We start from the raw sequence: 12993 nt of genomic DNA, 5'->3' as shown, positions 1-12993 counted from the left end.
TACTCTGTATACTATGCCTCAGCTTGGGTTTGCCTGGTGTTTGCTGGTGACTGGTCTTAGGGCATACGTTTGGGGCAAGAACAACACAAAGTCTTGTTCTGTTCTTCTCATTAGATCCCTCCAGTCAGAGCTACAGGATGGTGATTTGTGCTGATGCTGTTGGATATGGGTGCTTAGCTAGGGTGATGATGTCTGCCAAGTTTCTCTTCAGAAAAGTTAATTAGTAAGCATTTTGCACTTATTAATAAGGAAATAATAATCACGATGTAAATATGCCGTTTCTTGACAAATGTTCCTCTACTGAGTTTTAATCTGTTGAGGATTCTTGCCTTGATTAATTAATGGTAATGTTCTAATTCTATCATTTTCTAATTTCATCATGTTTTCTATGTTTATTAGCTGGCTTTATATTGTGAGGCATATTGTTCTTTCTTTTTTAAATAAAACTTGTTTGTTTATCTCACTTTGGACTCTTATTTATAGCAAAGAGTAATATGTTATTATTTATATTTATTTGATTCTGATTTCTTTTCAGTTGGGCTGGTGGAACCTCTCCAGGTGGTCCCTGTATCCTTTTGACCTTACATTCCTGGATACTACTTCACTTTTCAACAAAACAAGATGCTGAGGCCTGTGTATTACTACAGATTTGGTGGCTTAAAAGAACAGAAATTTATTTCCAAACTTTTGTAACCGTGGCCACTGGGTTGAAGTGTAGATGTTCACAGGATGATGCTCCCTACATGAGATCTAACAGAGAACCTGTTCTTGCCGGAGGGTAAGTGCAGCATCAGAAGCTTGTGGCTGAACTGCTCCAATCTCCACCCCCAGGGCCACACTGCCCTTACACCCCTCCAGGGCCACATTGCCCTTACACCCCTCCAGGGCCACACTGCCCTTACACCCCTCCAGGGCCACACTGTCCTTACACCCCCCCAGGGCCACACTGCCCTTACACCCCTCCAGGGCCACACTGCTTTCATAACCCTCCAAGGCCATGCTGCCATGGAACCTTCTGTCTGTAATCTCCCTGTATCATTCTTGAGATGACATTTATTTAGGACCCACCCAGAGAACCCAAGCTAATCTCTACATCTTAAGACCTTTAATTTAATCACATCTACAGGGACCTTTGTCCCCCTAAATAAAGTGGCCTTTACAGATTCTAGGAATTAGGATATGGTTTATTTTTATGAGTGGGCCAGTTTTGAGTCTATCATGCCCTAGAATCAACCAGGTCTTGAAGGAGTCCTGTTTCCTTCAACTGGAAAAGGATATTTAGGTGAGATGTGAATTCAAGGAACGTCCATTACCACATCAGTGCCTTTATATCCAATATACACAGAAATTGAAACTTACATAGATTATATATACATTCGTGCATGTGTAGGTATTGTAGGTACATCTCTAGGCATATACACAAACATAAATCTATGTCAACTTTTTTATTTACATTTTAAAAACCAAGAGTTCACACCAACACCTTTAACTCTAATTCAGTATCATGGGCTTTGCTGGGGCCATCCTCCTTTCCCTATTTATAATTCAAGTTATAGAGTCTCCACCAGTAACAGACTAGCCACTTGTTATCTCAGCAGGTTTACTTACTCGCCTGGTTCCCCTATAACCAGTTTCCTGACCGCACCACCTGAACCCACTCGGTCCCGGGGAAGGGCAGATAGACAGTGCGGTGTGCAGAAATGAGGCACAGTGCAATGTTATTGGAGAAATAAATTGCCTGTGCTGAAGACAGACCTTGCTCCCATTGAGCCCCAAGCACCTCCATTTGTGATCTCTCATTTGTTACACCCAGAGAGAGATGTCATCAAGTCCCAGGAATGAGAGAGTGGCTTTTATAACCCACTACCCTCAAGTGTTCCTTTGTGATTGGCTTCAGAACGACAGTGAGAGATTTCGAAGCCCCCAACATGGCGAGAATATTCACATTGCCTGCTGCACTTTCCCATCCGTTAAAACATGCGAATTGCTAGACATGCTGAACCGCACGTTGCTTAGAGGCATAGACTGTTTTCAGTTGGATGAACACCTTAAAAACCTAGCAGCCCTCCCCCACCAGTGGGGAGCAATTTTAAAATCCACTCGGAGACAATAACAGGTGATTTTGCCCCTCGCTAACTCCCTTTCTGATGCTGTTAGGGAGAGGAAGGGTGGAGTTCTGCAGGATCTCTACACAAACGCAGGATTTCTGCATCTACTATGGAATGGCACTGTCTCGGCTGGAGCAGTGGGGAGGCAAGCCAAGAGAAACTGGGGAATTGGAATGCATTGGAGTGATGTCTTGGGACAAAGTTCTCTTTGCTTTCTGGACTTAAAAAAAAATGTATAAAGGGAGGAGTGACTCTCCTCTCTCTCCCTCCCCTCCCCCGTCTTTGCTACCACAGTTCTTGGGCTGCTTAAGCATTAATAACGTTCCAAAAATGCAACAGATTTTGTTTCTGCTGCTACCGCGTATGCCAGGCATCTGGGGTGAGATGAGGGAAGTGGAAACCCGAAAGCCTCTGAAACCGTGTGATCGTCATGGAAGCTTCTGGTAGCAGAGACAAGTCTCTTTTCCCGCATCAATTACAAAGGTTTAGAAATCAAAGCGGGGTGGGTGGGGGGGAATGAGAAAGGAAATCAGTATCTCTGGTTACTAGGTACCACTGCCCTGAGAAGGACCACGTGTATCTGGGCATTGACAAGTCAGATTTGTGAAAATTAAGCCCCATTTGTAGGGCTCGTATATGTGATGTGACCATAAAGTGTGGAGATTTTCTCTACCAATTGGCTTAAACATCTAAAGGAGTAGAATCTGTTTCTAAGTGGCCACCCAGTGAACCTATGTATAATTCCAAGGGCAATGTGGTCCTTGGGAACATTTTTGGAAATATCTTTGAAATTAACTGCCTTTAATTTTAGGCTTGTGACTATAGCAACGATATTTCCCCTACCCAAACTAGGATTGCCAACCCTTTATTATCTACTTTTATACCCCTAATTTGACTTTTAAAGAGTTTTTTTTTTTAAATCACTCTTGAAAATCTTTCAATGCAATTCAAAGGGACATGTCAACTGTGATCATTATGACACTAATAAGTACTTATTGGGCTACCTGGGAAGTGCAGACACTTTGCATTTATTTTCACTTACTATTCTCTTTCTTTCGTTCTCTTTTCTTCGAGACACAGTCTTAGATAGCCCAGGATGGACCTGAGCTTGCTATATAGCCAAAGACGACCTCAAATTTTTACCTCAATTTTTTACCCTCCTGTGGTTGTACCCTAATAAAATCTACCTGGAGATCAGAGGACAGAACAAGCCACTAGATTAAACATAGAGGTCAGGCAGTGGTGGCACACACCTTTAATCTCAGTACTTGGGAATCACATACGCCTTTAATCCCAGCACTAGGAAGGGAGTGATATGGCTGGGTAGAAAAAGGTATATAAGGCATGAGGAGACAGGAACTAAGGCCCTTTTTTCGGCTGGACCCCTTTCGGCTGAGGACTCAGAGACATTCAGCCAGAGGATTTGTGGTGTTTGCAAGGTGAGAAGTAGCTGTGGCTTGTTCCTTTGTCTCTCTGATCTTTCAGCATTTACCCCAATATCTGACTCCAGGTTTTTTATTATAAGACCATTTAGGGTTCCTGCAGCATCCTTTTATTCCACATCCCATTCATGCGGCATGCACCACTCTGCTCGGTTTTACGTGGTGCTGGAGCTCAAACCCGGGGTTTCGTGCAGGCTAGGCATGCTTTCTCCCAGCTGAGCTGCATCTCCAGCCCTCTTTTTCTCCGAGGCTCAGAAAGAGGTCCAACAGCTTGCTCAAAGTGGCAACAGACAACAAACAAAACAAAAAACCCAAACAGACAAAGCCCAGCTTGCCACAAGTCACCTGTCTCCCAAATTCAGGTTTTATTTTTCCGGGCCACGCTAAGGAGCACCCCACAATTGTCTTTTGAGCAATAACATTAACCCTAGAACTATGCCTTGCTCTCTCACTCCCCCACCAAGGACATTTCAAGGTACAGTGCTTATTTACTGCATGAATCCCTGTTCTGTTTGTTTAAAAGCTGTCCCGTTATTTTTTTTACCTCATCTCATATTTTATTTCGCAAAGAAAATGTTTACAACAGAACTGCTAATGGAAAGTCATCCATGAGTGAGCGTGGCAAGCGTTGCTATCACCGTTTAGAACAATGATTCGCAGGAACTGGAGGCGGAGGGGTGGGTGTTCATCCGCATGTACAGGCTCCAGGATCCCAAGGCAGTACGGGAGGGTGGCTTCGGGCCTGGTGTAAAAACAAAGCAGGGCTTTCTTTTTTGTGCTTTTGTGCTCCCTGATCATTCCCACTGAATTTCGGGGAGTGAAAAGAGGGCATAAGATATTTGAAAGTTTATCGGGCAGTGCAGGGTTTTGAAAGCGTATAAAATACAGTATTCTTGCATAATTTGCTTTGTGTTCTCCACATCTTTGCTTCAGTACAGGAAGACTCTGGCTGGAAGTATCAAGGTTAAGGAAAACGTCCCGTGATGTCCATTGTTTAATAATTCAATGCAAACCCTCCTTATTATGTCTCTAAAAATATATATATATATTTTTTAAATCATTGTTGTTCCAAGAGGAAAGCTGAGGAGAGAAGCCGCTGCCTCTGGGCACAGACTGAAGACTCAGCATGTTAAAACTGCAGGAGCTGCACATGCCGCCCCTGCCTGCAACTCAGGCTGAGGGACACCCTTAGCCCCACCGCTCCAGCGCATCTGCTCGACACACAGCCGTCAACAACAGGATTTCTGAACAGATTGATAGCTGCTGTGTAAACAGTCAGGTGTGAGGAATCATTCCGTTTGCACGCATCTATTGTTTGCTTGTGGAATTTGAGTGGGCGGCCTTGCACCTGACAGGGGTCAGGGCGTCGCATGTTGGAACAGTGAAATGCTACATTTAAAAGGTGTTGAACAAACACATGGCCAGGGTGCTTCGGGCCCAATCCTCATTTAGTCAAATATGTCTAACCCCATTTTCTTTCACAGTCTCCTCCTTTTCAATTATGCATGACTTGACGCTAAGATTCATAGGCTTCAGGGACCACATCTGTCTGATTTAGCGGCGTACACTCAGCAGACAGCACAGGATGTGGCCCATGGTCGCTACTCAATGGCTCAAGAAGCCAAAAGCAGCCAGGCCGTGGTGGCGCACGCCTTTAATCCCAGCACTCGGGAGGCAGAGGCAGGCGGATCTCTGTGAGTTCAAGGCCAGCCTGGTCTACAGAGCGAGATCCAGTAAAGGCGCAAAGCTACACAGAGAAACCCTGTCTCGAAAAAACCAAAAAAAAAAAAAAGAAACCAAAAGCCCCACTGTATTGGGCTCTAAGCCGGCCCATCGTCTGAAGCACCTCCTAATTCATCAGGCTGAGTTACTGAGTGATATTGGGGAGGTGCCATCACCTGAGGTGCTTCTGAGGCCCATTGGGGAAGCAGGTCTCTATGGACAGCTGCTACTACTCTCTTTGCTGTGTGGGGAAAAATCGACAATTTGACACATTACCCTAGAAGGGTTCTCACGCCGCTGCTTTGGGAATGTAAAAAGTGAGTTGTTTTGGTTTATTTTTTCCAATAGCTAGATATCTGGAGCTTGGCCTCACCACCACCACCACTGAGGCAAAAGTCAGGGATGGGTGGAGCCCTGTGTAGCAGCCAAAACCACCAGTGTGGCCTGCAGGGATAGCTCTCCAGAGTCCATACCAGAGAGACCAGCCACTGGCCTGGGCCTGAGAGGAGGAGGCAGCTGCCCTGCAAATGAACGTGCCCTGAGCAGAGGAGCAAGTAAATGGAATCCCAAAGCTGAGGAGGGGCTGGAGCTGGGGGTGGAGGGACAGAGCCTAGAGTACTCATGAGACACAGTCCCGCGTGGACGAGGAAAACCTTCTGGCCAGTCCCGTCCACCTCACCATTCTGACACAGAAAGTGTGTGTCCGTCATGTTTTCTGGGTCATAAAACGCCGTCCTATTAGGGAGGGTATCGGAAAGATGGAAGCCAAACAAGCTCAACTGAGAACATAGCAAGGAAGTTGATTCCCGTTAGAACACGCAAGTCAGGTCACCTGAGGAGCCACAATCTGTCCCTAGAGATCTCCATTTAATTGGTCTGGAGGGCAGCCCAAAGCATTGGCAGTTTTTAAAAAACTTCACAGGTGATTCCAGTGTGCAGCTAAGGGTGAGAAACGTATGGATTCGAGTCAAGCTGGAGAAGTTGTTAGCTCACTTAGGTCCTTGTCCCATGGGCCACTCCCACCTGCTGGCTCAACTCATCCCAGGCCCTGGGACCTTGTCCTAGCCTATTACTAGTTTAGAGACATTTAAGGACGCCGATCTTAGTAGCTCAGGTAACTCGGTTAATTGAGATAGCCTCCTCTACACTCCCCTTCTGGCAATGAGGCCGTGGCCTAAATGGGTTGAAGTCTAAAAGCTATGCATTTTCAGCAGGATTCGGGGGTGTAACACAGCAGTTTAACTTTTGAGTGGGATTACCAACAGCAAATAAAAATACAAGATGCTTGGTTAAATTTCAATTGTAAATAAGCAATTGATAAGTTTACGGTACGTTTCGTGACATATTTAGGACATGTTTTTGCTAAGATGTACTTGTTTATCTGACATTCAGATAGGCAGAACAATTGTAGTTCTATAGTCTTTAGGACTAAATGCTGAGTTCAAATTTAAAGGAGTATGGTCGTAGGATTTGTGTGTGTGTGTGTGTGTGTGTGTGTGTGTGTGATGGAAATGAAAGAATTACATTACTGGGTGTGAGTCAGGTGAATACATTTCTCAGCTGTCTATAGATGTCCAAGTTAACACTTTACTGACATTGTGCCCCTTGCACTCTCAAAAATGTTCCATTTGAGTGAATATTTGGCTAGTACCCCAGAAATTTCTGATTTTCGTGCTGGAAGCTTGCGGTACCAGAATGTGGACCCCGGAGCTGCTGACACACTGTCCCCTTCCCTGACTGGATGAGGTGGACTCAGGCCATCTAGGAGCCCAGAGGAGGCTGGGAGGGCAAATCTTTTCCTTGTCTTGAGCATGCGCTGTACCCTGAGGGGCTTGGAAAGCCGTGGGAGCTTTCGCTCTGTTTGGGGTCAGGGAGCTCCTCCTTGCCCACCAGTTCCCGGAATTAAGGGACACAGCAGTGAAACAGTGTTCCTGTTTACCACTGACTGGTGATGTTCGTCTTCCCGCGAAGGGTCACTTGGAGAAGGAAAGAGAACGTGGCCTTGGTTTCCTTCGGGAGCCAGGAAGCTAGTTTTTCACTAGAGGAAGACCCTCCGTGCCGAGCGGCCTCTGCTCTCTCTTCTAATCTGTTACTGTGTGTCGCTCTCACTGCAGCGGACACGTCCCACTTCAGGCAGCTGAGAAAACTCAGCCCTGACTCATGTTGTTGGTCCAGCTGCATCCCCTGTGTGCGAATCCCATCCACCTGAGTACCTCGGCGGTCTACTCAACACCTGATGTCCGCCTCCGTTGTCCCCTCGCACTGGCCAGCAGTCTGTCTTCTCTGGGCTTTGCCAATTTTTTTTTTGTTGTTGTTGTTGTTGTTGTTGTTGTTGTTGGTTTTTTCGAGACCGGGTTTCTCTGTAGCTTTGCGCATTTCCTGGAACTCGCTCTGTAGACCACGCTGGCCTCGAACTCACAGAGATCCGCCTGCCTCTGCCTCCCGAGTGCTGGGATTAAAGGCGTGCCAATTTGTATCTCCTTCCACCGACTCTTCTGCTTAATTTAAGATTGTTTAAATCCCTGAGTTACAACATCCTGTTTAAAAAAACAAAAAAAAACAAAAAAAAAAACAAAAACAAACAAACAAACAAAAAAAAAACCACACTTTTTAAAAATTTTATATATATGTGTTGAAAGTTCCGGGAGATAACTTCCTGGAGTTAGTTTCTCTTCTTCTACTACATGGATCCCAGGGGTTGAATTCAGATCGTCAAGCTCAGTGGAAGGTGCCTCTAACCACTGAACTATCTCACCAGCATCTCTGTTAATTTTTTTCTCTCAATTTCCCCCCCTGGGTTACAACATTCTTAAATCTCTTGACGCAGGAGACATCCACCTCCCACTGCCCTAGTTCCTGTGGGATGCCTCAGGACCCCATACCTGAGACCCTCAGCACTCAGGTTCTCTTCCATTGACCTAGCTGGGAGCAACATTCTATGGGGAAATGACATTCACGGTATAGCCACAGTCCTCACGTGGCTTAGATCTTGCCAGCTTTGGAGTGTGATTCATAGTCACATTTCTGTGCCTGGTCAGTGCATCTGCCGTCCAGAAACAAAAGAAGAACTCTAGTGAGTCCTAATCCTTGGAGACCAGTCTCCAAACCCACTAACTTCCAAATGGCCAGGCAGCCTCAGTGCCGTGCTTAATGTGTATGACTGGTCTTTCTGCTCATTCCTGGACAGTGCAGGAAGGCCAGGGAGGAGAGGAGAAACCTAAATCAGGAAATGTTAACTATTATGGCTATACCCACTCGCTGATCTTTTATTTACCAGAATGATTTGTGATTTCATCCTCCTGCTTAGCCTCGGAGGGACTTACGGCTTCTCACACATCAGGATAGACAGAGAAGTATAGCAAGAAATCCAAAGGAGTCTGCTTAAGAGTTATAAGGAATTTATTAGGAGATAAATTGGAAATGACAACTCATTAGGCAGAATGGGCGAATCGTCGCAGGGCTCTGGAAGGTTGAAGTCCTGTCCCACACCGCTCCTGCCGCCTGAGCCAGTCTGCACCATCCAAGTCCACAAGGGAGAGAAGAGGGCCTATGTTCCTCTCAGGTCTTAAGGGTAGCCTCCAGGCCACGCCCCCAGGGACTGGCACTTCAAGGTCATAGGTAGGTAGAACAGATATCCACTACAGAGAAGGGCCTCCCAGACAACCTCAGCAAGGCTGAGTACCCACCCACACCATATGGCCCACGCAGAGCCCTTGCTCTGGGCTGTCAGACAATCCAACTCTGCATGTCTGGGTCTCTATGGGTTCCTTGTTCCCCAAACCCCTGCTGTGTGCTCCACCTACCTCCTGTAACACCACCTGTCACCCTGGCTGGGGTGTCCTGACGACAAATACCAAGTCCCCAGGCCACACCCCAGCCTCTGTGATCAAGGAGACTCCCCCATTGGCTCTGCTTCCTGCCATAGCTGCAGCGGGCACTGCCATTGTGCCCTCGGTCTGCACTGAGGTTTAGGGGTGGTCTTTCCAAATAGTCCTCATCCGGATGCGTTCTAAGCTCCCCCGACGGCAGTATGCTGGGGAAGAGAGCAAGAGAAGAAGGGAGAATGGGAAAGAAAAGGGGAGGGGGGGAGGAAGAGGAGGGGGAGGGGGGAGGGGAAGAGGAGGAGGAGACTACAAACACAGGTGAAAAGAGGTGCCAGGGAGAGCGGGGCAAATACACCAGAAAACCTAGACACCTCTCGGCACCTCTTCTTGTTATCATTAATTCACTGAGGCTGGAACACAGTGACTCAAACCCCATTGTGGCACCAAAAATAGAGAGGCCAATCCAGATTTTCTCTATCCTAAGATGACTCACAATATTATCCTGTTTTAAAAAAAAAAATGGCATAATGTTCTTGCAAAACTGAGATGGATTAAGCAGCTATTTAATATAATTTGATTTACCAAAAGTGTTAACATATACACTTTTTTAAAAAGTATTAACTACTGTGTAACCTAGATACTAACTTACCCCGTTGGGGGATAAAGTCATATCTTGTAGAATAAGAAAATAGTGAATTTGGTGAAGAAAAAAATATATTCTTTCTGTTAACTTAGTCAGTAAAGGTGTAAGTTATTCAAAATCATCCTGAAGTATGCCAAACATATAGAGATATTTACAAACAAAAACGGCGTTTTCATTAGTTTGAGGGCCAGGGAAGAAGCTTGTCTTTATTCTCTTTAGACTCTGGGTTGTGTCTTACTATCTGAATGCCTCTACATGTAACTTCTCGTGTTTCTTTACCTACTGCGACACCTTTGGAGGAATGTCTGTGGACACTGGCCCGTGACTGCCTTTGCACAATCCAGGCAGGTAAAACTAACAGGGATGATAATCATCGTTGCCTTGGAAACTTCAGTGTGGTGAACATCGGCAATCCCCTCCAGTCACATCGTGTTTGTTTTTGTTTACTGTTCTAATCTAGAGGGATGGTCCAAAACACTCTGGTCAGTGTCACAATAGCCGTCCCTTCCTGGGTCAGGAAGCCAGGGTGACAATCCGGCCATTATCCAGCATATCTACTCCAGTTAAACATGGAGGAAATTGGGAAATAACCGTATGAGGGGATCTGGGACCTTTGGGGCTCTCTGTAGGATGTACTTGGGTTAAAATGACTCTTTGTCATTCCCTGCATGACCTGTTTAATCTCCCTGGTGGGTTTTTGGTTCTTTGGGGATAAGCATCAACCAGAGCTGATCTGAGTTTCCTAATGCTGCCAGGGCAGGTTGATGTGTTAGATGTAACAACAGAAATGTGTTCTCTCATAGCTCAGGAGCTCGGAAGGCCAGAGTTACAGTATTGGCAGTGCTGCTCTCCCTCCAAAGCCTCCGGAAGAGGGTACTTGACACCTTCTAGTTGCTGGGAATCTTTGGTTCCATCTTCACACGGCTGCTTTCCCTGTGTCTGTTCCTTGGAAGGACATTTTATTGGCTCTGAGTTCCATCTTGATCCAGCATGATCTTTTCTCAACTCTTTATAATCATATCTGCAAAGATCCTATTTCAAATAGGTCACATTCTGAGGGTTCAGGTGAGCATGATTTTGGGGGACACGTATTCAATATACCACAGAACCATTGTCTCACAATTCCCCCCATTTTTCTTATTACAGATAACCTAGAAAATGTTGCAGAACTTCCGTGGAAGGCTTGTGGAGAAATTACGAAGTATCTTTTTGTTTCAGCGACATAGTTTTCTTCAAAAATGCCCAATCTCACCTTCACTCAAGGGGCTATGGGTTTATAAGTCGGCTCAGATATGGGAACTGACTGAGGGAGCATATATAATCAACTCTAGGAAACCAACTACTAAAGAAATGTAGCACACCCCTGAAAGACCCGGAAACTGTATTTTTACAAAAGTCTAACATTTTGCAGAATTTTCTGGTATATATATATAGTTAAGAATACAATAACAGAGAAAATGAAAAAGAATTGAAACACACAAATCAAAAAGGTCATAGCTTTGGTCTAATGGGCACTCACATGCTCTACTACCCTGAGCGCCTAATTGCATTTTCCTTTATCCTGTTCAAAATCTGGATTAAGGAATATACCAGCTGGGTAGATGCCCAGAGCATCAATTAATAAGTAGGCAGTAAAACATCAATAGAATACATTGCTTATACACTATCAATTAATGCAGGTCTTCATGGGAGAATTTTTTATACAACTGGCTAAAAGGTAATGCATTTGTGCTCTCTTCAAACAAGATAGCATCCTCAAATGGGAACTTAAAAATATTTTTTCTCCCACTAAATAAATATTGAATGAATATTTAAAGAGCATTGATTTGAAGATAAGCTACCTTCCTAGGCTTCCTGACCTGTCTGGATCTAGCCCTGCCTACCTGTCCTTGTTCACATCCTGCTTCTCAGCTGGTTTTTCTCCCTGTCTCAGAGATTCTCAAACTTGCTCTGAGTAAACAGCCTCCTTTTCATCTGATGCTCTAGTTAATACTCGTGGGACAATTAAAGGAACAGGCCAGAGCTTATGGGATTGGCTGAGATGAGTCCACTAGAACATCCTTGCTTCCAGTAGGAGAATGGTACCTCTTCTAGAGGGCCACAAAGCAATCGTTAAACTGTCTTACACTGTCTCATGGGACTCAGATAGCACACCTACTAAAGAGCTGTTAGACTGGATTTCTCGTTTGTTAGCTGCTCCCTGAAGTTTTCAATGATGTCTTAAAGCAAGCCAACCTCCATTTTGTTTTTTGGGTTTTGGGTTTGTTCTGAGCTAAGGATTGAACCCAGGGCCTTGCACTTGCTAGGCAGGTGCTCTACCGTTGAGCTAAATCCCCAACCCCCACTTCCATTTTTAACTGACCTATCTGAATACAGAAGGAAAAAAAAATCTTCAGGATCCCTTTTTTCATGGCCAATTGATCACGTGCCTTGATGAACTGTCAAAGCTGAATATTTAGGTCCAATCTAAAGCGCTGTGAACAAAGTCAAGGGGGGCAGACAAAGAAGAGCACATGACCGAGGCAGGGTCAAGTCACAGAAACAGAAGGGAGATGTTTCCCCAGGCCACCATCAGACAGACTGAGTAACCAGGTAACGCAGGGCCCAGACGGTGGGAAGACATGTGGGGCAGGACCAAGGAAATGGCTCAGTCAACAGTGTTTGTGGGACATGTGAGAGGACTGGAGCCTGAGCCCCAGCACCCATGGGAGATGGCCGGCCATGGTGTCCAGGCAGAGACGGGAGGATCCCTGGGGCTCCCTGGCCAACCTGTCCAGTCTAGTTCACAAACTCCAGGTCCCAGCGAGAGAGTGTGTCTCAGAAAACGAGGTGGGTGGCTTCTGCAAGACAGCACCTCTTGCTTCCACGTGTACTCACACGAGCACATGTGCCTGAACACACATGTGTAGTCACACACATACAAGCATGTATACACACCCACATGAAAATATGTGTGGAGTAATGGCTTATGAAAGGTAAATAATGGAAGTGCAGCGGCTACTTGCTGGCATTAATAAGATGTATCATCAGTAGAGAAGTCCTGATGTCCCTGACTTCCACATGTACACCATGATACACACACACACACACACACATACACACACACACTAAATAAATGTCATTCAAAAAATTTTAAGGAAAAACAAGAAGCAAATTTGAAGCCAGAAGTAATGGTACTTGTCTGTAGTCACAGAACTCGGGAGGCGGAAACAGTCGGATTGAAAGTTCAGAAGGGCCTGTCGGCAGTACGTTGT

The 12993-nt window shown here is 45.5% G+C and overlaps 1 long non-coding RNA gene across 1 annotated transcript; it reads left to right on the top strand.

The window, feature by feature from the left end:
- The first annotated feature begins 10038 nt into the window (after window positions 1–10038).
- On the top strand, window positions 10039–11162 carry LOC131925300 (uncharacterized). Its single transcript, XR_009383212.1, has 3 exons — window positions 10039–10221; window positions 10543–10804; window positions 10886–11162. It is a non-coding gene; the product is annotated as an uncharacterized LOC131925300 (long non-coding RNA).
- The last annotated feature ends 1831 nt before the right edge of the window (window positions 11163–12993 follow it).

This window comes from Peromyscus eremicus, chromosome 15 (genome assembly GCF_949786415.1).
Source record: "Peromyscus eremicus chromosome 15, PerEre_H2_v1, whole genome shotgun sequence".
NCBI classification, from domain to species: Eukaryota; Metazoa; Chordata; class Mammalia; order Rodentia; family Cricetidae; genus Peromyscus; species Peromyscus eremicus.
Note: the sequence above shows the minus strand (reverse complement) of the source record. Positions and strands in the feature narration are given on the sequence as shown.